Here is a 24,103-nt window from a genome sequence, read left to right on the forward strand (position 1 = left end):
GAAGATGTGGCGTTGACAGATCTATTTACACCCTGAAACGTTGCAATTTGCATAATTTGTTACTTTACTAGATGAGCTTACTTGCGTTCACTCTTTGCCACAACAAACATCAAATATATAAAACAAAAAAGAGTGGCTCAGGTAAATATTGGTCCTTTAGAGGATGAGAAGGGAGATGTAATAATGGGAGATGAGGAACTGGCTGAGGAACTGAACAAGTTTTTTGGGTCGGTCTTCACAGTGGAAGACACAAATAACATGCCAGTGACTGATGGAAATGAGGCTATGACAGGTGAGGACCTTGAGAGGATTGTTATCACCAAGGAGGTAGTGATGGGCAAGGTAATGGGGCTAAAGGTAGACAAGTCTCCTGGCCCTGATGGAATGCATCCCAGAGTGCTAAAAGAGATGGCTTGGGAAATTGCAAATGCACTAGTGATAATTTACCAAAATTCACTAGGTTCTGGGGTAGTCCTGGCGGATTGGAAATTAGCAAACGTGACACCACTGTTTAAAAAAGGAGGTAGGCAGAAAGTGGGTAATTATAGGCCAGTGAGCTTAACTTCGGTAGTAGGGAAGATGCTGGAATCTATCATCAAGGAAGAAATAGTGAGACATCTGGATGGAAATTGTCCCTTTGGGCAGACGCAGCATGGGTTCATAAAGGGCAGGTCGTGCCTAACTAATTTAGTGGAATTTTTTGAGGACATTACCAGTGTGGTAGATAATGGGGAGCCAATGGATGTGGTATATCTGGATTTCCAGAAAGCCTTTGACAAGGTGCCACACAAAAGGTTGCTGCATAAGATAAAGATGCATGGCATTAAGGGGAAAGTAGTAGCATGGATAGAGGATTGGTTAATTAATAGAAAGCAAAGAGTGGGGATCAATGGGTGCTTCTCTGCTTGGCAATCAGTAGCTAGTGGTGTCCCTCAGGGATCAGTGTTGGGCCCACAACTGCTCACAATTTACATAGATGATTTGGAGTTGGGGACCAAGGGCAATGTGTCCAAGTTTGCTGACGACACTAAGATAAGTGTGTAATAATCCACAGGAGGCAGGAATCCCGTCACCACACCAGTATTTATTTGCAATAACTTATATACAAGAGCAGCTCCAAACAGTGCTGCTAGCATTCCAGTCAACTTAAGACACCTCACAAAGCCTACACAGGTGCTTACATGGGCCCCCTCAATGAGCTAACATTGAGGGAGCTCATACTCCAATTGGCCAACCAATAATGCCAATTGGAGGTCATCACCCCCCCCCCCCCCAAGGTCCGAGGAATTCCTGCCAGCTGGCATTCCTGAGCTTCTTCCTGCTCCTCCTGTCCGGGTCTGTCACCTCTGTGTCGTCCGCCGGGTCGTTCTCCGACGTGGGTTGGGTGTCCCTTATAGGTGCCCGTCTTTTCCTTGACGACCTCCTTGGAAGTTGTACTTCCTCCTCCTCGGGGAGAGGTGTCACGGCGGCCTCGTCGAACGTGTCCATCTCCGACTCTGACGACTGGATGACGGGGTCTGGAGAAATTGCTCGGGGCTGGGGTGTGGGTATCTTTCCCGTCTGAGCTATCCCAGACTGAGGCGGTCCTGCTTCGACTGCCTCCAGGTGCGGTTCCGCTGCCCTTATTTGGTCTAGGTGTTTCTTCAGCACATTACCTCCTATCGAAACTTTATATGATATGGGCCCTGTTTGGAACTCAACCGTGCCTTTGATCCACGTTGGTCCATTCCCATAATTCTTGAACACCAAACCGGTGCCCCCACCTGGAAATGTCTCTGCTGCTGACCATTATCATGCCCCTGCGTTGGACCTCCTGTTGTTTCTCCACTTTCCCCGTTAAATTTGGGAAAAGGAGACTCAGCCTCGGTCGCAGCCGCCTTCCCATTAAGAGTTCAGCTGGCGGTATGCCCGTTGTGGAATGCGGTGTGGTCCTGTAATCAAACAGCCATTGGGAGAGCTTTGTGTCCATTGACGCTGCCGGCTGCTTCTTGAGTCCCGCTTTTAATGTCTGGACCGCTCTCTCTGCCAAGCCGTTGGACGCTGGATGGTAAGGGGCCGTTTTGATGTGGCGGACTCCGTTTTCCTTTATGAATTTTCCAAATTCCTCACTTGTGAATGCCGTTCCGTTGTCCGACACCAATACCTCCGGAAGTCCATGTGTTGCAAACGAGGCCCTGAGATTTTCAATTGTCGATGCTGTGCTTGCCGCGTTTACCCAGTGGACGTCCAACCATTTGGAGTGGGCGTCCACTATCACCAAAAACATTGAGCCCATGAAAGGGCCGGCGTGGTCAATATGCAGGCGGGTCCACGGTCTGCCTGGCCATTCCCACGGGTGCAATGGCGCAGCTGGTGGCACTCTTTGCCCCTGTTGGCACTCCTGGCACCGACGTACCAAGGCTGCTATGTCTGTGTCCAATCCTGGCCACCAAACGTAGCTTCGAGCTAGCATCTTCATTTTAGACACCCCTGGGTGTCCGTGATGTAACTCGGTTAAGATTGCCCGACAGCCAAGCTGGGACTATTACCCGGGCTCCCCATTATAGGATACCGTCTTCTACGGTTATTTGGTCCCTTCTGCTCGAGTATGGGTGCATCTGGGGCTCCACTGGACTCTCCAGTTCCCCTGTTAACAGTAAATGCATCATCTTGGCTAAAACTGGGTCTTTTTGCATCCACAACCGAATATGTTGTGCGTCCACTGGTAGGGTGTCCAAAACATTTAGAGTCATTACTGTCTCCTCTACTTTCGGTATTAGCGGCGGGGTGTCTGGGAGGGGAAGTCTGCTCAAAGCATCTGCATTTGCTACTCACGTTCCCGGTCTGTGCTCCAGAACGTATCTATATGCCGCCAGTAGCAACGCCCAGCATTGGGTTCTAGCTGATGCAATCGGGGGTATTGGCTGGTCTTCTTTTAATAACCTAATAACGGCTTATGGTCCGTCACTATGGTGAATTTCCGCCCGTACAGAAACTGGTGAAATTTTTTTACTGCAAATATCACCGCCAGTCCTTCCTTCTCGATTTGGGCGTACTTTCTCTCAGCCATCGCCAAGGTCCTCGAAGCATAGGCTATTGGCCGTTCTTCCCCATCCCTTCCTCTATGGGCTAAGACGGCTCCTACCCCGTAAGGTGATGCGTCACACGTGACCACCAACTCCTTCCTTGGGTCATAATGCTCTAGGACATTTTCGGATGACAGCTGTTCCTTAATGTCCCTAAATGCTCCGTTTTGGCGGGCGGACCATTTCCATTCTTGTCCCTTTTTTAGTAGCTGGTGGAGGGGTTCGAGGATGGACGCCCTATTTTCAATAAATTTGCCATAATATGTTACAAATCCTAGAAATGATCGTAGCTCCTGGACCGTGGTGAAGCTGGGGCTTCTTTTATTGCCCTTACTCGGTGTTCCAATGGGTGTAAGCCCGAGTCGTCTACTTTATATCCCAGGTACGTCACTTGTGGGGCCAGAAAAACACATTTTTCTCGTTTCAGCCGTATGCCTGTCTTTGCGAAACGCCTGAGCACTTCCTCCAGGTTCCTTAAGTGTTCCCGGTTTGTCCTACCCGTGATTAAGACATCGTCCAAATAAATCGCCACCTGCGGTAGTCCCTGCAGAATATTTTCCATCGTACGCTGGAATATAGCGCAGGCTGATGACACTCCGAAGGGTAGCCGAGTATAACGAAAAAGTCCTTTCACGGTGTTGATCGTAGCGAACTTCTGGGAGTCCTTGTCCAGTTTCAGCTGCAGGTAGGCATGGCTCATGTCCAGTTTAGTGAACAAAAGCACACCTGCCAATTTGGCATATAGGTCGTCTATTTTCGGGATCGGGTATTTGTCCAGCAGTGCGTATTTGTTTACCGTCTGTTTGAAATCTCCACAGAGACGTATCGAGCCGTCTGGCTTCAAAATTGGTACCACCGGCACTGCCCATTCCGAGAACTGTACTGGTCTAATAATGCTGTTGCGCCGTAACCTTTCTATTTCGACATCTACTTTCTTCCTTAATGCAAAAGGTACCGGCCTGGCCTTACAAAATTTCGGAAGGGCTTCTGGGTCCACATGAAAAGTTGCTTTGGCGCCTATAATTTCCCCCAAACCATCTTGGAAGACCTTTGGGTATTTTTGGAGTACTCCACTCAACTGCCCGCTTCCACTCTGGAAAATTTTCATCCAATCTAAGTTTAGGTCTTTCAGCCAGTTCCGTCCTATTAAGTTCGATCCGGAGCCCTCTACTATCGTCAATGGTAATCTGAGCAATTGTTTGTCATATTCCACGGGTACATGAGTCGTGCCTAGAACTTCCAGGGGTTCCCCTGTGTAGGTTTTAAGTTTCGTCGATGTTTTTGTCAGGGTTAGTGGCTGGAGTCCATCTTTGATTTTTTTAAATGCTGCCACTCCCATTACTGATATAGCCGCACCCGTGTCTATTTCCATTATTGTCGGTCGACCGTTCACCTGTGGGGTAATCTTAATAGGTTCTGCTTTCTTCGTCGCAATATTATATAACTGTTCCCCTTCGGAGGAGGATGGGGCATCTAGGTTGCGTACTTCCCTGCGTCCCCACCTGCTATTCCTCTTTTGCCACCTCCTTCTCGGGCTTCTGTCGCTGTTACCCCACTCTGTCTGGTGCCAGAAACGGTCCTTCTCTGTTGGGGGAGCCTCAGCCGGTAGTTCCCTCTGTCTCCAGTTAGTCCTAGCAGACTTGGGGGCAGTTCTGGGGTTTACCTTTGGCCCTCTGTTCCTCAGACTTTTCCTGAGGGCGGCTATCTGGTAGCTAGACCCATTGTGGTAGTCCCTCTCCCAGGTATCTACCTCCATTGGCGTGCCCTGTAGTTCCTGCGCCCTACTTGCTGCCTTTTCTAGGGACAGTGCGAGCTGTAACGCCCGCCTGCAGTCTAGCTGCGTTTCCGCTAACAGGCGCTTCTGTATTTGGAGGTCATTTATGCCACACACTAACCAGTCCCGAAGCATTTCATTTAGTGTCGGGCCGAACTCACATTTTTCTGCCAGCCTTCTCAGGCGGGTCAAGAAATTCGTGACTGAGGACTTCCGGGTGCGGCGATGACCAGCTGAGTCGCACGTTTCGGCAGCTCCCGGTGAAACGGACTTTTGGGCTCTTGATAGGAGCCCCAACGGCAATTTTGACGGCTAAAAACACTGTGCGGTAAACCAGAAGGGAATCCCCCCTGGATACGGATGAAAAAAGGAGGAGAAAGTGGCCGGATTGCAGTGGATCCTTTAGAACAGCGGCAAGGAAGGCAAGCAAAAACCAAGATGGCGTCGGAAGGTGGCAGTTTAACATGGGGCCCTGAACAACAAGAGTTCTTGAAATGCTGTGTGGACGAGCTCAAAAAGGAAATGAAGAAAGAGCTGTTGGCCCCGATACTACAGGCGATCGAAGGGCTAAAGGGGGAACAAAAGACCCAGGAGCGGGAGCTTCGGGTCGTGAAGGCAAAGGCAGCCGAGAATGAGGACGACATACAGGGCCTGGTGGTGAAGACGGAGACGCATGAGGCACATCAGAAACGATGTGTGGAAAGGTTGGAGGCACTGGAGAACAACGCAAGGAGGAACAACCTGAGGATTCTTGGTCTTCCTGAAGGTGCGGAGGGAGCGGACGTCGGGGCATATGTGAGCACGATGCTGCACTCGTTAATGGGAGCGGAGGCCCCGGCGGGTCCGTTGGAGGTGGAGGGAGCATACCGAGTGATGGCGCGAGGACCGAGAGCAGGAGAAATTCCCAGAGCCATAGTGGTGAGATTCCTCCGTTTTAAGGATAGAGAAATGGTCCTTAGATGGGCAAAGAAAACTCGGAGCAGTAAATGGGAGAACGCAGTGATCCGCGTTTATCAAGACTGGAGTGCGGAGGTGGCGAGAAGGAGGGCGAGCTTTAATCGGGCCAAGGCGGGGCTTCATAAAAAGATAACATTTGGAATGCTGCAACCGGCAAGACTGTGGGTCACATATCGAGGGAGGCACCACTACTTTGAGACGGCGGATGAAGCGTGGACTTTTATTGTGGAAGAAAAACTGGAATGAGCGGGTTATTAAAAAGAACGTTTGAACAAAGTGGTGGGGCGAATGTGGGGGGCGAAGAGGGGGGTTAAAAAGGGGGGAAAGAGGAGTTTTATGTACTAATCCTGCGATGTGGTAACTTTTCTCTCTTCCACAGGTGGTGATGGGGGAGGAGGGGACATGGAGGAGATGGGGCGTTGGCCATTGGGGGCGGGGCCAAGGGAGAAGCGCGGGCTTGGTTCCCGCGCTATGATAATCATGGCGGGAATAGAGATGCAGGAAGGAGGGGGTGTCGCACGGTGCGAGCCGAGGTCACGGGGGGAAGCCGAGGTCGGCCAGAGTTTGCTGACTTCTGGGAGCAACATGGGGGAGTAATTACGCTAGCGGGGGATCTAGCGGGGGGGGGGTGGGAGGGGGAATTACTGGGTTGCTGCTGCTGGGGAGAGGGGGGAGCTGGTATGGGAGGGGATGGGCGGGGGGGGCACCGCCTGGGGGAGATACAGCTGCGTGGGAACCGGGTGAGGAGCTGGAAAAAGGGGATGGCTAATCGACAGGGGGGGGGGGGGTAGGAAGCCCCCCAACCCGGCTGATCACGTGGAACGTGAGAGGGCTGAACGGGCCGATAAAGAGGGCACGGGTACTCGCACACCTTAAGAAACTTAAGGCAGATGTGGTTATGTTACAGGAAACGCACCTGAAACTGATAGACCAGGTTAGGCTACGCAAAGGATGGGTGGGGCAGATGTTCCATTCGGGGCTAGATGCGAAAAACAGGGGGTGGCTATATTAGTGGGGAAGCGGGTAATGTTCGAGGCAAAGATCAAAGACTATAGTGGCGGATAACGGGGGCAGATACGTGATGGTGAGTGGCAAACTACAGGGGGAGACGGTGGTTTTGGTAAACATATATGCCCCGAACTGGGATGATGCCAATTTTATGAGGCGGATGCTAGGACGCATTCCGGACCTAGAGATGGGAAAGCTGATAATGGGGGGAGATTTTAATACGGTGTTGGAACCAGGGCTGGATAGGTCGAAGTCCAGGACTGGAAGGAGGCCGGCAGCAGCCAAGGTACTTAAAGATTTTATGGAGCAGATGGGAGGTGTAGACCCGTGGAGATTTAGCAGACCTAGGAGTAAGGAGTTCTCGTTTTTCTCCTATGTCCATAAAGTCTACTCGCGAATAGACTTTTTTGTGCTGGGAAGGGCGTTGATCCCGAAGGTGAGGGGAACGGAGTATACGGCTATAGCCATTTCGGATCACGCTCCACACTGGGTAGACTTGGAGATAGGGGAGGAAACAGGAGGGCACCCACCCTAGAGAATGGACATGGGACTAATGGCAGATGAGGGGGTGTGTCTAATGGTGAGGGGGTGCATTGAAAAGTACTTGGAACTCAATGATAATGGGGAGGTCCAGGTGGGAGTGGTCTGGGAGGCATTGAAGGCGGTGGTTAGAGGGGAGCTGATATCAATAAGGGCACATAAAGGGAAGCAGGAGAGTAAGGAACGAGAGCGGTTGCTGCAAGAACTTTTGAGGGTGGACAGACAATATGCGGAAGCACCGGAGGAGGGACTGTACAGGGAAAGGCAAAGGCTACATGTAGAATTTGACTTGCTGACTTCGGGCACTGCAGAGGCACAATGGAGGAAGGCACAGGGTGTACAGTACGAATATGGGGAGAAGGCGAGCAGGTTGCTGGCACACCAATTGAGGAAAAGGGGAGCAGCGAGGGAAATAGGGGGAGTGAGGGATGAGGAAGGAGAGATGGAGCGGGGAACGGAGAGAGTGAATGGAGTGTTCAAGACATTTTATAAAAAATTATATGAAGCTCAACCCCCGGATGGGAGGGAGAGAATGATGGGCTTCTTGGATCGGCTGGAATTTCCCAAGGTGGAAGAGCAGGAAAGGGTGGGACTGGGAGCACAGATCGAGGTAGAAGAAGTGGTGAAAGGAATTAGGAGCATGCAGGCGGGAAAGGCCCCGGGACCGGATGGATTCCCAGTCGAATTCTATAGAAAATATGTGGACTTGCTCGCCCCGGTATTGACGAGGACCTTTAATGAGGCAAAGGAAAGGGGACAACTGCCCCCGACTATGTCTGAAGCAACGATATCGCTTCTCTTAAAGAAGGAAAAGGACCCGCTACAATGCGGGTCCTATAGACCTATTTCCCTCCTAAATGTAGATGCCAAGATCCTGGCCAAGGTAATGGCAATGAGAATAGAGGAATGTGTCCCGGGGGTGGTCCACGAGGACCAAACTGGGTTTGTGAAGGGGAGACAGCTGAACACGAATATACGGAGGCTGTTAGGGGTAATGATGATGGCCCCACCAGAGGGGGAAACGGAGATAGTAGTGGCGATGGATGCTGAGAAAGCATTTGATAGAGTGGAGTGGGATTATTTGTGGGAGGTGTTGAGGAGATTTGGTTTTGGAGAGGGGTATGTTAGATGGGTGCAGCTGTTGTATAGGGCCCCGATGGCGAGCGTGGTCACGAATGGACGGGGATCTGCATATTTTCGGCTCCATAGAGGGACAAGGCAGGGATGCCCTCTGTCCCCATTATTGTTTGCACTGGCGATTGAGCCCCTGGCGATAGCGTTGAGGGGTTCCAAGAAGTGGAGGGGAGTACTTAGAGGAGGAGAAGAACACCGGGTATCTTTGTATGCGGACGATTTGCTACTATACATGGCAGACCCAGCGGAGGGGATGCCAGAAATAATGCGGATACTTGGGGAGTTTGGTGATTTTTCAGGGTATAAATTGAACATGGGGAAAAGTGAGTTGTTTGTGGTGCATCCAGGGGAGCAGAGTAGAGAAATAGAGGACCTACCGTTGAGGAAGGTAACAAGGGACTTTCGTTACCTGGGGATCCAGATAGATAAGAATTGGGGCACATTGCATAGCTTAAATTTAACGCGTTTGGTGGAACAAATGGAGGAGGATTTCAAGAGATGGGATATGGTATCCCTGTCACTGGCAGGGAGGGTGCAGGCGGTTAAGATGGTGGTCCTCCCGAGATTCCTCTTTGTGTTTCAGTGCGTCCCGGTGGTGATCACGAAGGCTTTTTTTAAAAGGATTGAAAAGAGCATCATGGGATTTGTGTGGTCCGGGAAGACCCCGAGAGTGAGGAAGGGATTCTTACAGCGTAGCAGGGATAGGGGGGGGGGGGGGGCTGGCACTACCGAGCCTAAGTGAGTATTATTGGGCCGCTAATATTTCAATGGTGAGTAAGTGGATGGGGGAGGAGGAGGGAGCGGCGTGGAAGAGATTAGAGAGGGCGTCCTGTAGGGGGACTAGCCTACAGGCTATGGTGACAGCCCCATTGCCGTTCTCACCGAGGAACTACACCACAAGCCCGGTGGTGGTGGCTACACTGAAGATTTGGGGACAGTGGAGACGGCATAGGGGAAAGACTGGAGCCTTGGGGGGGGGTCCCCGATAAGAAACAACCATAGGTTTGCCCCGGGGGGGAATGGATGGGGGATATGGAATGTGGCAAAGAGCAGGTATAACGCAACTGAAAGATCTGTTTGTGGATGGGAAGTTCGCGAGTCTGGGAGCGCTGACCGAGAAATATGGGTTGCCCCAAGGGAATGCATTCAGGTATATGCAACTGAGGGCTTTTGCGAGGCAACAGGTGAGGGAATTCCCGCAGCTCCCGACACAAGAGGTGCAGGACAGAGTGATCTCAAAGACATGGGTGGGGGATGGTAAGGTGTCAGATATATATAGGGAAATGAGGGACGAAGGGGAGACCATGGTAGATGAACTAAAAGGGAAATGGGAAGAAGAGTTGGGGGAGGAGATCGAGGAGGGGCTGTGGGCAGATGCCCTAAGCAGGGTAAACTCGTCGCCCTCATGTGCCAGGCTAAGCCTGATTGAGTTTAAGGTATTACACAGGGCGCATATGACTGGAACACGGCTCAGTAAATTTTTTGGGGTGGAGGATAGGTGTGCGAGGTGCTCGAGAAGCCCAGCGAATCATACCCATATGTTTTGGTCATGCCCGGCACTACAGGGGTTTTGGATGGGGGTGACAAAGGTGCTTTCAAAAGTAGTGGGGGTCCGGGTCGAACCAAGCTGGGGGTTGGCTATATTTGGGGTTGCACAAGAGCCGGGAGTGCAGGAGGTGAGAGAGGCCAATGTTTTGGCCTTTGCGTCCCTAGTAGCCCGGTGCAGGATATTGTTAATGTGGAAAGAAGCCAAGCCCCCGGGGGTGGAGACCTGGATAAATGACATGGCAGGGTTTATAAAGCTAGAGCGGATTAAGTTCGTTCTAAGGGGGTCGGCTCAAGGGTTCACCAGGCGGTGGCAACCGTTCGTCGAATACCTCGCAGAAAGATAGAGGGAATGGAAAAAAGAAGGCAGCAGCAGCAGCCCAGGATCGGGGGGGGGGGGGGGGTGGGGGGAGGAGGAACCAGAAGGACTCTCAGGGTTGTTAATATATACTGTATAATATGTATAGGTCGTTGCGACAGATAATTATATATTGGACTGTTAAATTATATTTTTGGAGAGTGTTACTTGTGATAAGGCAGTTGCCAATTAGGGTTAGTTTTCATTTTTGTTATTTATTATTTATTCATTTTTTGTTTATAAAATAGGTCATTGTTATTTATGTTGTTATAATATTGTGTAAAGGATGCACAATATACTGTGTTGGTTGACCAAAAATTTTCAATAAAATGTTTATTAAAAAAAAGAAATTCGTGACTGATTCTGTCTTCCCGCTTCGTTGTGTAGAATCTGTACCTACACAAAATGAGGGGTGGTTTTGGGTCATAGTGCTCTTCCACCAATTTTGTTATTTCTTGGAAAGGTGTCGTGTCCGGCGTATCGGGATAAGTTAGACTACGTATAATGGTGAAGGCTGAGGGTCCGCACACCGACAGCAGTACAACCCGTTTCCTTCTGTCCTCCGTTATCTCATTGGCCTGGAAAAAGTAACACATACTCTCCACATACTGGGAACAGTCCGAATGCATCCAACTTCCAAAAAGAGGCATTTTTGAAAGAGCAAGGCTTACCCTCCGAGTGCGGCAGCTGGTCTCCGCAAGGTTTTTTATTTACCTCGTCGCCACTGTAATAATCCACAGGAGGCAGGGGTTCCGTCACCACACCAGTATTTATTTGTAATAACTTATATACAAGAGCAGCTCCAAACAGTGCTGCTAGCATTCCAGTCAACTTAAGACTCCTCACAAAGCCTACACAGCTGCTTATATGGGCTCCCTCAATGAGCTATCATTGAGGGAGCTCATACTCCAATTGGCCAACCAATAATGCCAATTTGAGGTCATTACAAAGTGGTAAAGCAAATAGTGCAGAGGATACTGGAAGTCTGCAGAGGGATTTGGATAGGCTAAGTGAATGGGCTAGGGTCTGGCAGATGGAATACAATGTTGACAAATGTGACGTTATCCATTTTGGTAGGAATAACAGCAAAAGGGATTATTATTTAAATGATAAAATATTAAAACATGCTGCTGTGCAGAGAGACCTGGGTGTGCTAGTACATGAGTCGCAGAAAGTTGGTTTACAGGTGCAACAGGTGATTAAAAGGCAAATGGAATTTTGTCCTTCATTGCTAGAGGGGTGGAGTTTAAGACTAGGGAGGTTATGCTGCAATTGTATAAGGTGTTAGTGAGGCCACACCTGGAGTATTGTGTTCAGTTTTGGTCACCTTACTTGAGAAAGGACGTACTGGCACTGGAGTGTGTGCAGAGGAGATTCACTAGGTTAATCCCAGAGCTGAAGGGGTTGGGTTACGAGGTTGAGTAGACTGGGACTGTACTCATTGGAATTTAGAAGGATGAGGGGGGATCTTATAGAAACATATAAAATTATGAAGGGAATAGATAGGATAGATGCGGGCAGGTTGTTTCCACTGGCGGGTGAAAGCAGAACTAGGGGGCATAGCCTCAAAATAAGGGGAAGTAGATTTAGGACTGAGTTTAGGAGGAACTTCTTCACCCAAAGGCTTGTGAATCTATGGAATTCCTTGCCCAGTGAAGCAGTAGATGCTCCTTCATTAAATGTTTTTAAGATAAAGATAGATAGTTTTTTGAAGAATAAAGGGATTAAGGGTTATGGTGTTCGGGCCGGAAAGTGGAGCTGAGTCCACAAAAGATCAGCCATGATCTCATTGAATGGTGGAGCAGGCTCGAGGGGCCAGATGGCCTACTCCTGCTCCTAGTTCTTATGTTCTTATGTTCTTATGAACTAATATTAATTGTGATCGTACAGCAACCGCTATTACAGCTCCTTATACTCCTGCTTCTAGTTCTTATGTTCTTATGACACCCTTTATTCCCTCTCTAAAAATACAATCTGTGCCACTGTAGCTTCCCACTCATATCTCAACCGAACTAAACGTAATCTTCAATGTCTTGAAGTCCCAGTGCATGTTCCTGGGTAACAACAGTTGTCACATCACAGGTCATTGGTAAAATGCGAGTCCAAGTTGAAGAATTTGAGAAAGAAAGCCGAAGGGAGGCTGCCGGTCTGCTTGCGAGGGAAATGAGCTGGAGAGGCTGAATTACCATTGAAGGAAATTCAAAAGATACAATATGAGACTTTGAAGTGAGCTGTGAGAGGTTTGTCAGAGTGGACCCTTGTAGCTCAGTTGGTACAGCATCAGACTTTTAATCTGAGAGTTCAGGGTTCAAGTCCCTGTTTGGGCTTTGATTTTGGCTCAAGGCGTTTGCTTCCCAATGAACGGGAGGAAAAAGAATAGAAAATGCAGGATGCTTTCTGGAAAGTGGAAGAACCGTGACAACGTCGTGTTTGCCAAATTGTAACAGCCGTCCAGAATTTTCAAGAATTTTTGCTAGATTTTCAGTTAATGTAAAAACTCTCTCCTGATCTTGTCCTGCATTATACCACTGTAGTTTTCTGGCCATGTTTAATCACTTCCCAATTCTCAAAATATTTCCTGTTTGTATACTTCTGCCCTGCAGAACTGCAATAAATTAATAACTTTCGGAAATAACTGCAATCTTTAGTTTCAAAAGCCCAGCGCCGATTAATATTTTAATTTGCACTCTCAAAGTCAGCAGGAGAAATCAACCATACTGATGTTTAATCAAAACAATTGAAATCTGTTCTACACTTGCAAAGCTGTCTTGCAGATTGGTGCTGTGGCATAGACGGCTAAAGTGCATGTCTTGTAAACAGAAGATCCTGAGTTCAAATCTCAGCAGTTCCTTCAAACCTCCAGGTGAAAACAAGTAGCCTGTGAAGAATGCTCCTCATTCAATGAGAAAGTGTTTGCAAAATTTCTGTGGCACTGATGTTTAAGTTTGCTTTCCCTCGTTTTATGTCAAACTTTATGATGCGACCATCAAATCACTGAGAGACACGTTGAGAAGTAAACAGTGGTTTTAATCAGCTTAGAACTGAGCCTACCTGGGACCGGTACAACAATGAATGCGGCCCCGCAGGTCAGCTGCCTTTATACTTCCTGTAAGGGGTGGAGCCATGGGCGAGCCCGGACATGCCTCGACATATGCCCCTGTGGGTGAAGCCGTAAAATGGCCCATAGGTGGAGCCCACAGGGTTAAACACATAACGTAACACGATACAACAGTAACATGATATCACAGTGCACTGGAGAATTAACAGCAGTTCCATTCACCACATTCACCCCCTGTTTAAAAAATGAAGTCCGGCAGGGGTACGGGTTGAAAGATTCAGTCGGTCTGGTGCCCGGATCGTACGTTGCGACCGCCGAAGCACTGTTGTTGCAGCCGCTTCGGGTGGCTGTGGAGCTGGGCCCAGAGCAGGCACAGGCGTGGACTCCTGGAGCGGCTCTTCCGGAGCTTCATTCCTGTGGACCGGTGCGGCGGGTGGGAGGGAGCGCGAAAACTATATCGGGGTAGGGGCGCTGAACATGGGAGGTTGGATAGGGGTAGGGGCGCTGAACATGGGAGGTTGGACGGGACATAGTGTGGGGGATGCAGTAGTGGGAGTGGTGTTGGAGCCTGCGGGCACCAGGTCCCGGAGGGAGACGGTATCCTGCCGGCCATCGGGGTGTCTGAGATACGCATAGTGTGGGTTGGAGTGCAGGAGCTGCACCCTCTCTACCAGGGGGTCGGTCTTATGGCTCCGAACGTGTTTTCGGAGGAGGACTGGGCCCGGTGTAATCAGCCAGGGCGGAAGCGAGGCCCCTGAGGTAGCTCCCCTCGGGAAAACAAACAAGCGGTCATGAGGGGTCTGGTTTGTGGCCGTGCAAAGGAGGGACATAATAGAGTGGAGCGCATCGAGGAGGACCTCCTGCCAGTGAGAAACCGGGAGATTCCTGGACCGTAGGGTCAGTAGGACGGTCTTCCAGACCGTCACGTTCTCCCTCTCCACCTGCCTGTTTCCCCTGGGGTTATAGCTGGTAGTCCTGCTCGAGGTGATGCCCTTACTGAGCAGGTACTGACACAGTTCGTCGCTCATGAACGATGAGCCCCTGTCGCTGTGGCCATAGCTGGGGAAACCGAACAGGGTGAAGACACTATGCAGGGCTTTGATGACTGTGGGAGTGGTCATATCGGGGCAGGGAATGGCAAACGGAAAACGGGAGAACTCGTCTATGATGTTTAGGAAGTACGTGTTGCAAGAGACGCTGGGCTTCGGACCTAATGAACGTCCTGTCCTGCATGCTAAACCACCTGCTTCTGGTGGCTACTGACTTGCAATCGGCGGTGAGGTTTGCGAAGGGTGGGGGGGGGGGGGGTCGGTTTTTAGTGTCACGAGGCTGCATATGGTGAGCGGGGGCAGGGGTCCCCCGAACCTAAGAGTTAGGCTCCTGAGGTTGCACTGGAAGTCGAGTCCCAAAAGGAGAGGAGCGCAGAGGTCTGGGAACACATAGTTGAAAACTAGCGTACTCAGCGCCCTGTATCGCTAGGGTTGCGGTAGTGCACCCTTGGATTTGCACCGAGTGTGACCCAGAGGCGAGGGAGGTGGTTTGTTGCGTCGGGAATATTGGGAGCGAGCAGCGTCTTACCATGTCTGGGTGAATGAAGCTCTCTGTGCTCCCGGAGTCGAAAAGGCAGGGTGTCTCCTACCCGTTAATCCGGACGGCCATCATGGAGCTCCGGAGGTGCTTAGGTCGCAACTGGTCCAGGGTGACCGCTCTGAGTTGTGGGTAGTTGTGGATGTTTGAAGGAACATTTTGAGGGATTATTTAATGGTGTATTATTTTCGGGATTATCTTTGAAGTAAGGGTTGTTAAGGGATCCAATGTTTATTTCAAAGGTTAAGTTGAGTTCATAGAATAAACATTGTTTTGTGTTAAAAATCACGTGTCCATAATTGTAATCCCACACCTGGGGAACAAGCCGTGTGCTGGAAAAGCAACAATCCATTAAAGGGAGAGGTTGGTTGAACTCCATGATACATTTTGGGGTTCTGAAAACACCTCGCCCATAACAATTGGGGACTCGAGGGGGATAAATGTCTATCTATTGGATTGGCTTTTGTGAACTTAAAGACAGTGAAGGACGGTTCCTTTTCTGGTGTGGTATTTTAGTTTAAGTGGGGAGAGTGTTGTGAACAATGGCTCTTTCGGAGGCTCAGAAGATTTTGGGGTTGGACGTGGTAATACGTGATACCTTACGGACAGAGAGTAAAAACAGACTGTTAGGTTTGGCGAAAGCATTGCAGTTAACACTGCCTAGCAAAATATGAAAAGATGAGGTACTTAACGAGGTATGTGCGATTTACGTTTGCCTGTGATACATTCTGACTCATTAGGTATGGCAAAGCTCCAGTTGCAGATTAAGCAATTTGAACATGAAAAAGAATTAAAGCAACTTGAACATGAAAAAGAATAAAAGCGGCTGAATATGTAATGAAAGAAAAAGAAAGAGATAGAGATAGAGAGGAAAAAGAAAAGGAGAGAGAAGAAAGAAATAAAGAAAGAGATAGAGAGGAAAGAGAAAAAGAGAGAGAGTTTGAACTTCGGAAAATGGCTCTGAAACATGAAAATCAGTTAAAATTGGCAGATGCAAAGGGACACGTACAGTTGGAGGAGATGGATGAGGATAATGAGACAGAGCATCATAGTCGAAGACGTGGTGGGTATCTATTTAAATATGTCCAAGCATTGCCAAGGTTTGACGAGAAGGAGGTAGAAGCTTTTTCATTTCATTTGAGAAGGTAGTTAAACAAATGAAATGGCCACAGGACATGTGGGTGTCACTGATTCAAACAAAGCTGGTGGGTAGGGCTAGTGAAGTGTTTGCATCTCTACATGAGGAGGTATCTGGAACGTATGAGGAGGTGAAGAAATCCATCTTAAGTGCATATGAGCTAGTGCCTGAAGCTTACAGACAAAGGTTTAGAAAATTAAGGAAAGAATTTGGTCAAACATACATGGAGTTTGAAAGGCTCAAACAGAGTAATTTTGATAGGTGGATAAGGGCTTTGAAAATAGACCAAACGTATGAAGCTCTCAGAGACATTATACTTTTGAAGGAGTTTAAAAATTCAACTCCTGATGTAGTGAGAACTCATGTGGAAGAGCAGAGGGTTAAAACTGTGAGGTTAGCAGCAGAAATGGCAGATGATTATGAATTAGTTAATAAATCAAAGATTGGTTTCCGACATCAGTTTCAGCCGGTGAGGGGTAGAAACTGGGGACATGAGAAATACTCAAGTGGTAAAGGTAAAGCTGATCTGATGGGAGACAATAAAGAGAGTGTACCTCAGATTAAAAAAGAAATCCAAGAGGGTGAAAAGAGATGAAAAGTTTCAAATGTTTTCACTGTAATAAACTAGGCCATGTAAAGTCACAGTGTTGGTGGTTGAAGAAGAGCACTGGGAAGGCTGATGTGGTAAAACAGGATAAGACAGTGGGGTTTGTTAGAGTGGTAAAGGAAAGCCCAAGAGAAGCGAAGGAGGTGCAAACAATTGTACAGCCTGTTCAAGAAGTAATTGTTAAGAAGGGGCCAGATGTCTTTAAAGAATTTACTTGTGTGGGTAAAGTTTATTCATGTGTAGCAGGAGGAGCAAGTAAAGAAGTCACAATTTTAAGAGATGCAGGGGCTAGTCAATCTTTAATGGTAAGAGATGAGGAATTATGTAGTTTGGGAAGAATGTTGCCAGAAAAGGTGGTGATATGTGGAATTCAGGGTGAGAGGAGTAGCGTTCCATTATATAAGGTAAGGTTGGAAAGTCCAGTGAAGAGTGGTGAAGTGGTAGTAGGAGTAATAGATAAACTATCTTGTCCAGGAATACAGTTTATTTTGGGTAATGATATAGCTGGATCGCAGGTGGGAGTGATGCCTACTGTGGTTGATAAGCCAGTGGAGAATCAGACAACTGAAGGGTTGAAGGAAGAAAATCCTGGGATATTTACGGATTGTGTAGTAACAAGGTCGCAAAATCGCAGGTTAAGACAAGAGGAGAAATCAAAGAGTGAAGATCAAGTTGAAGTGCAATTGTCAGAAACGATTTTTGATCAGATGGTTGAAAAAGAACAAAAACAGGTGGAGGATGAGGCGGATATTTTTAGTTCAGGAACATTGGCGGAGTTACAACAGAAAGATGTAGAAATCAAATGGATATATCAGAAAGCATATACAGAAGAGGAATCTGAGAGTATGCCAGAGTGTTGTTGTTGTAAAAGTGATGTCTTGATGAGAAAATGGAGACCTGTACATATGCAGGCGGATGAAAAGTGGGCAGAAGTTCACCAAGTAGTATTGCCGGTAGGGTATAGAAAGGAGGTGTTGCGAGTTGCATATGAGGTACCAGTGGGAGGTCATTTGGGAATAAGGAAAACTCAAGCTAAAATCCAGAAACATTTTTATTGGCCTGGACTACATAAAGATGTAGTTAAATTTTGTCAATCATGTCACACATGTCAAGTGATAGGGAAACCTCAAGCAGTGATAAAACCAGCACCCTTAATACCCATTCCAGCATTTGAGGAACCTTTTACAAGGGTCCTAATTGATTGTAGGACCTCTTCCTAAAACAAAAAGTGGGAATCAATATCTTTTGACTATAATGGATGTGTCTACTAGGTTTCCAGAGGCCATTCCAGTACGTAATATTACAGCTAAAAGGATTGTGGAGGAGTTACTTAAATTCTTTACTAGACATGGACTACCCATAGAAATTCAATCGGATCAAGGATCAAATTTTACCTCAAAGTTATTCAAAGAAGTTATGGATAGCTTAGGAATAAAACAATTTCAATCAACTGCGCACCATCCAGAATCGCAGGGAGCATTAGAAAGGTGGCATCAGACATTAAAGACAATGTTAAGGGCATATTGTCAAGATTATCCAGAGGATTGGGATAAAGGAATCCCATTCGTATTGTTTGCAATTAGGGATGCACCGAATGAGTCAACCAAATTCAGTCCTTTTGAACTAATTTTTGGTCATGAGGCAAGAGGACCACTTAAATAGATTAAGGAACAATTGGTGGGTGAGAAATTGGAAATTACACTATTGGATTATGTGTCAAATTTTAGGGAATGATTAAATAGAGCAGGTGAATTGGCTGGACAACATTTGAAAGTTGCACAAAATGTGATGAAACGGGTTGCGGACAAGAAATCCAAAGTTCGTAGTATTACCAGTGGGGATAAAGTTTTAGTGTTATTACCAATGGTAGGTGAGCCTTTAAAAGCTAGGTTTTGTGGACCATATCAGATTGAAAGGAAATTAAGTGAGGTGAATTATGTGGTAAAAACACCAGATAGAAGGAAAACTCACCGTGTGTCATGTGAATATGCTTAAAAGGTACTTTGAAAGGGAAGGAGAGAAAAAAGAGTTTTAATGATTCTAACTCAAAGTGACAAACCAAATCCAGATGACTGGGAATTTGACATGCCTCAAATTAAATTGGAAAATGAGAATGTTCTTAAAAATTGGGGTGAATTGTTAAATTACCTTCCAGAGGAAAAACGAACTGACCTGAAAGAGTTATTGACATCACATGGGCAAGTTTGTAGAGATAAATTGGGAAGTACTCAAATGGCTATACATGATGTATCTGTGGGAAATGCTTTTCCGATCAAACAACATCCATACAGACTTAACCCTTTAAAATCGACACAGGTTAACAGAGAGATTGAGAGTATGCTTAAAAATGGCATAATTAAAGTGGGTTGCAGCCAATGGAGCTCACCCATAGTGATGGTATCTAAACCAGACGGTACCCAACGGTTGTGTGTGGACTATCGAAAGTTGAATGCAGTTACAAGAACAAACTCTTATCCTATCCCGCGTTTGAAGGATTGCATTGAGAAATTGGGACAATCTGCTTTTATTTCCAACTTCCAGACATGGAAAGAACATTTAAAACATCGTATGGAGTTCTTCGATCGACTTCAGGAGGCAAGTTTGGTGATGAACCTAGACAAGAGTGAATTTGGAGAAGCCCGAACTACTTTCCTTGCGGAGTTTTCGATACCCTCAAGACGAAGGGAAATAATGAGATTTCTTAGCATGAATGAAATTGATCGAACCTTTGTGCAAAAGATTTGTGGCGTGATTGCTCCACTGATGGACTTGCTAATGAAACGTCAAAAATTACAATGGACAGCGGACTTTCAACAGGCATTTGACTGCCCAAAAGCTGTGGTAACCAATGCTCCTGTATTGGAGAATTGCAAGGAACTCTGTGGTCAGATTGAACTAAAGTATCTGATTCTAAAGAGAGATGCCGAGGCGGAGAGGAATGGATGGATCGTGCAGAGACTTTCTTGTTCAAAGAGACTGTCAATCGAGAAGGATTTTGGTTGGAGGAAGAAGAGCAAAGAAAAATGTACTATATTATTATAACTGTTTGCGTGTCTTGCTTTTTTGAAAAACGAAAAAGTATTTTTACTGTGTGCATTTCTTAGTCGATGGTGCAAAAGTGAAAAATGAAACCGTCTTCAAGTTGATGGTTTATTGTTTTTTCTTGGGGGGAGGTGTCATGTGAGAGTACCTTTAAGAAATGGATGTTTAAGCAATGCAACTTTAAGGAATGGAATTGATCATATTACTGAAGTGATGTCAGAGGTTGGGGGGAGCTGAGCTCACTTCTACTTTTGGTTTCAGTTTTGTTGAGAGCATCTGAAAAGTGCCGAGCTGGTTTTGCTGAGAGCAGTGTAAAAGTGCCTGGCTCTTTTTGCTGTGAGCTGCTTCAAAGGAGAAAGCCAGTTTGAGACAGCAGCTTGAGAAGTTCTGGTTTGCTGTGAGCAGCTTGAAGGGAGAAAGCCAGTTTGAAAAAGCAGCTTGTGTGTGTCTGTGTGTTTCCAGAGAGCTGCAGGAAAAAAAGCAAGGTGCTGGAGCTGAAGTCAACCAAGCTGATATATCTCTGCCATTCTACAGAAAAATATATATATTCTGTGACCTGGTGTGTTACTGTTTTGAAGGTTTGAAGCCTTTTGGATGTTTGAAGGAACATTGAGGGATTATTTAGTGGTGTATTATTTTCGGGATTATCTTTAAAGTAAGGGATGTTAAGGTATCCAATGTTTATTTAAACGGTTAAGTTGAGTTCATAAAATAAACATTGTCTTGTGTTAAATGCCACATGTCCATAATTGTAATATCAGACCTGGGGAACAAGCCGTGTGCTGAAAAAGCAACAATTCATTAAAGGGGGAGGTTGGTTGAACTCCATGATACATTTTGGGGTTCTGAAAACACCTCGCCCATAACAAGCTTCCCACTCAAATCTCACCAAACTAACCGTAATCTTCAATGTCTTGAAGTCCCAGTGCATGTCCCTGGGTAACAACAGTTGTCACATCACAGGTCACTGGTAAAATGCGAGTCCAAGTTGAAGAATTTGAGAAAGAAAGCCGAAGGGAGGCTGCCGGTCTGCTTGCGAGGGAAATGAGCTGGAGAGGCTGAATTACCAGTGAAGGAAATTCAAAAGATACAGTATGAGACTTTCAAGTGAGGTATAAGAGCATGTTTGGAATGGCCCCTAGTAGCTCAGTCGGTAAAACATCAGACTTTTAATCTTAGGGTCCAGGGTTCAAGCCCCTGTCTGGGTTTCAACTTTGGCTCAAGGCGTTTGCTTCCCAATGAACGACAGGAAAAAAGAATAAAGAATGCAGGGTGCTTTTGGGAAAGTGGATGAACCGTGACAACGTCGTGTTTGCCAAATTACAATTGCTGTCGACAATTTTCAAGAATTTCTGCTAGATTTTCAGTGAATGTAAAAACTCTCTCCTGGTCTTGTCCTGCATTATACCACTATAGTTTTCTGGTCATGTTTAATCACTTCCCAATTTGCAAAATATTTCCTGTTTGTTTACATCTTACCTGCAGATCTGCTATAAATTAATAACTTTCAGAAATAACTGCAATTTTTACAGTTTCAAAAGCCCAGTTCCGATGAATATTTTAATTTGCACTCTCAAAGTCAGCAAGAGAAATCAACAAAAGTGAGGTGTAATCAAAATAATGGAAATCTACTCCAAACTTGCAGAGTTAGCTTGTAAGTTGATGCTGCGGCGGATAAAGTGCCTGTCTAATAAACAGGAGATTCGGAGTTCAAATCTCAACAGTGCCTTTACACCTTCAGGTTAAAACAAGTAATCTGTGAAGAAAGGCTCCCAATTTAATGGTGATTGCAGAAGATGTTGGCAAATTTTCTGTGGAAACAATCTTGAAGGTGAATTCCCTACTTTTATGTCAAACCTTTCATAGATCCATTTTAGGCACAACTTCCATTTTCTCATCTACTCCATTACAAGCACTCCTCACTTCAGCTCTGAATAACGATCACACGGATTTGAAATATTAACTCTGTGTCTGGCTCCACAGATATCCTCTAATTTTCTGAGCTTTAATCCGATCAGTTTTAGCTTCTCATGCAGATTCGCAACATCCGCAGTGTTTTCATTGAATGCATGACAGGATTTACTTCAGCGATATCTGTGAGCAACGATTCAATGATTAATTGATTTACTGTGACGAAGAGTGACCCAGACTCGAAACATTAGCTCGGTTCTCTCTTCACAGATGCTGCCAGACCCGCTGAGATTTTCCATCATTTCCTGGTTTTTTTCAGTTTTCACCTCCGCAGAAATTTGCTTTTATATAGAACGATTTTGGCTCAAGGTGTTTGCTTCCCAATGAACGATAACAAAAGAGAATAAAGAATGCAGGATGCATCAGGGCAAGTGGAGGAACCGTGACCACTCCTTTGTCCACTCGGGCCATTGTCTGCTCTCTCGTAACAGACACACTTCTCGTTCATGATCATGGTCCATCTAATGTTGTGCTCACTCACTCGTAGGCACGACCAAATGACACGGGAGCTTCCTGTGTGTGGCTCCGGGGACTGCACTTGTCGATAGTCCGCGTCTCACTGATCCAGAATCTGTCTTCAGAACCTATCCGGCTCAGCGTGCCCTACTCCGTAAATTCCAACACTGTCTTTCCCCTGACTCTCTTGTTGAAGCAGTCCATTTCCAGATCGTTTGTGTTCGTCAATAGTCGGGGCCTGATCGTGGAAAAAGACCCAATTTTAAGTCAGGCCTACCCAATGGCGCCAATGTTGACCGAGACACTGCTCCAGTGAATTCATAGACACGTTATCTTGAAATAAAATCACCTCTTTATTAGGAAATTTTTAAAAAAACACTTGTGACTGTTACATCACTGATTCTCTTACACTGTTTAACATATGTCAATGCTTCTATTCCTCTCTATGTCTATCATTATATGTTTACAAGCAGATATTTTAACTGCTAATACTTGCCCAATGGAGGGGCGTCACGACCCACTCGTGCTGGCCGGGGGTAAAGAGGGAGCTGGCTTTGTCAAGCTCAGAACCTGAGGTAGCTTCCTTCTGCAATGTTGTTCCTCGAGGTTACACTGATGAAATCTCTTTGTCTCTCTTTCTTACACAGATCTCATGCTTCCAGTCACGTGCTCACAGAGCAACATTAATCAATCGCTGTCTTTTCTGGTCATGAAAGTTCAAATAATCATCTGTTAAAAACAAAACCTTTCCACCATGACATGGCGATGACAGGATGTCACTGAGCAACTGAAGGACCATACCAAAGATATAGGTAGAAAAAGTGAATGCAGAATTTAGGGATCTAGGATGTAGATTAAGAATGGACCCAGAATCTCTGGATTACTTCCAGTGTCACGTGCTGGTGAGAATAGAAACAGGAGGTTATTCCAAATGAATGCGTAGCTGGAGAACTATTGCAGGAGGGAGGGCGTTAGATTTCTGGCACATTGGGACTGTTTTGGCAACAGTGGGACCTGTAAAAGGCAGTCAGTTTGCACCTGAACTGAGTGTTTTTGCAGGGAGGTTTGTTTGTGCTGTTGGGAGGGTTTAAACTAACTTGAGAGAAGGTGCAGCAGGAATAGATGCACAGACAAAATTAGAGGATTAATCAGGTGAATCAGCAATGCATAGAATATCTAGACCAGTTAATTCACAAGGGAGTTTGGCAAGATTGGATGGTATTTATTTCTTTATAAATTTAGAGCACCCAATTCATTTTTTCCACTTAAGGGGCGATTTAGCATGTTCAATCCACCTATCTTGCACATCTTTGTGTTGTGGGGGTGAAACCCACGCAAACACAAGGAGAATGTGCAAACTCCACACCGACAGTGACCCAGAATCGAACCTGGGACCTCGGCGCTGTGAGACTGCAGTGCTAACCACTGTGCCACCATGCTGCCCCTGGATGGTATTTATTTTAATGCAAGGAGTCTGACGAACAAGGCAGATGAATTGAGGGTACAAACTGAAACATTGGGGTATAATGTCATTGCTGTAACTGAGACACAGTTAAGAGAGGGGCAGGATTGGCAGTTCAATATTCCAGGATACAGGATCTTCAGGCAAGGATAACGAAGGAGGTAAGAGAGGAGGGGGGTGTCACAATTATGATTGGGGAATCAATTACAGCAGTAAGGAGGGATGATATCTTCGAAGACTCTTCAACTGAAGGCATATGGATAGAATTTAAAAGCCACAAAGGAACAATCACATTACTGGGAGTGTTCTATAGGCCTCTAACATTCGGAGGGAAATAGAAGAGCACATATGTGGATATATTTCAGAGAAGTGTAAAAGTAAAAAGGGATAGTGGTTGAGTT

This window comes from Scyliorhinus torazame, chromosome 4, assembly GCF_047496885.1.
Source record: "Scyliorhinus torazame isolate Kashiwa2021f chromosome 4, sScyTor2.1, whole genome shotgun sequence".
In the NCBI taxonomy this organism is placed as follows: Eukaryota; Metazoa; Chordata; class Chondrichthyes; order Carcharhiniformes; family Scyliorhinidae; genus Scyliorhinus; species Scyliorhinus torazame.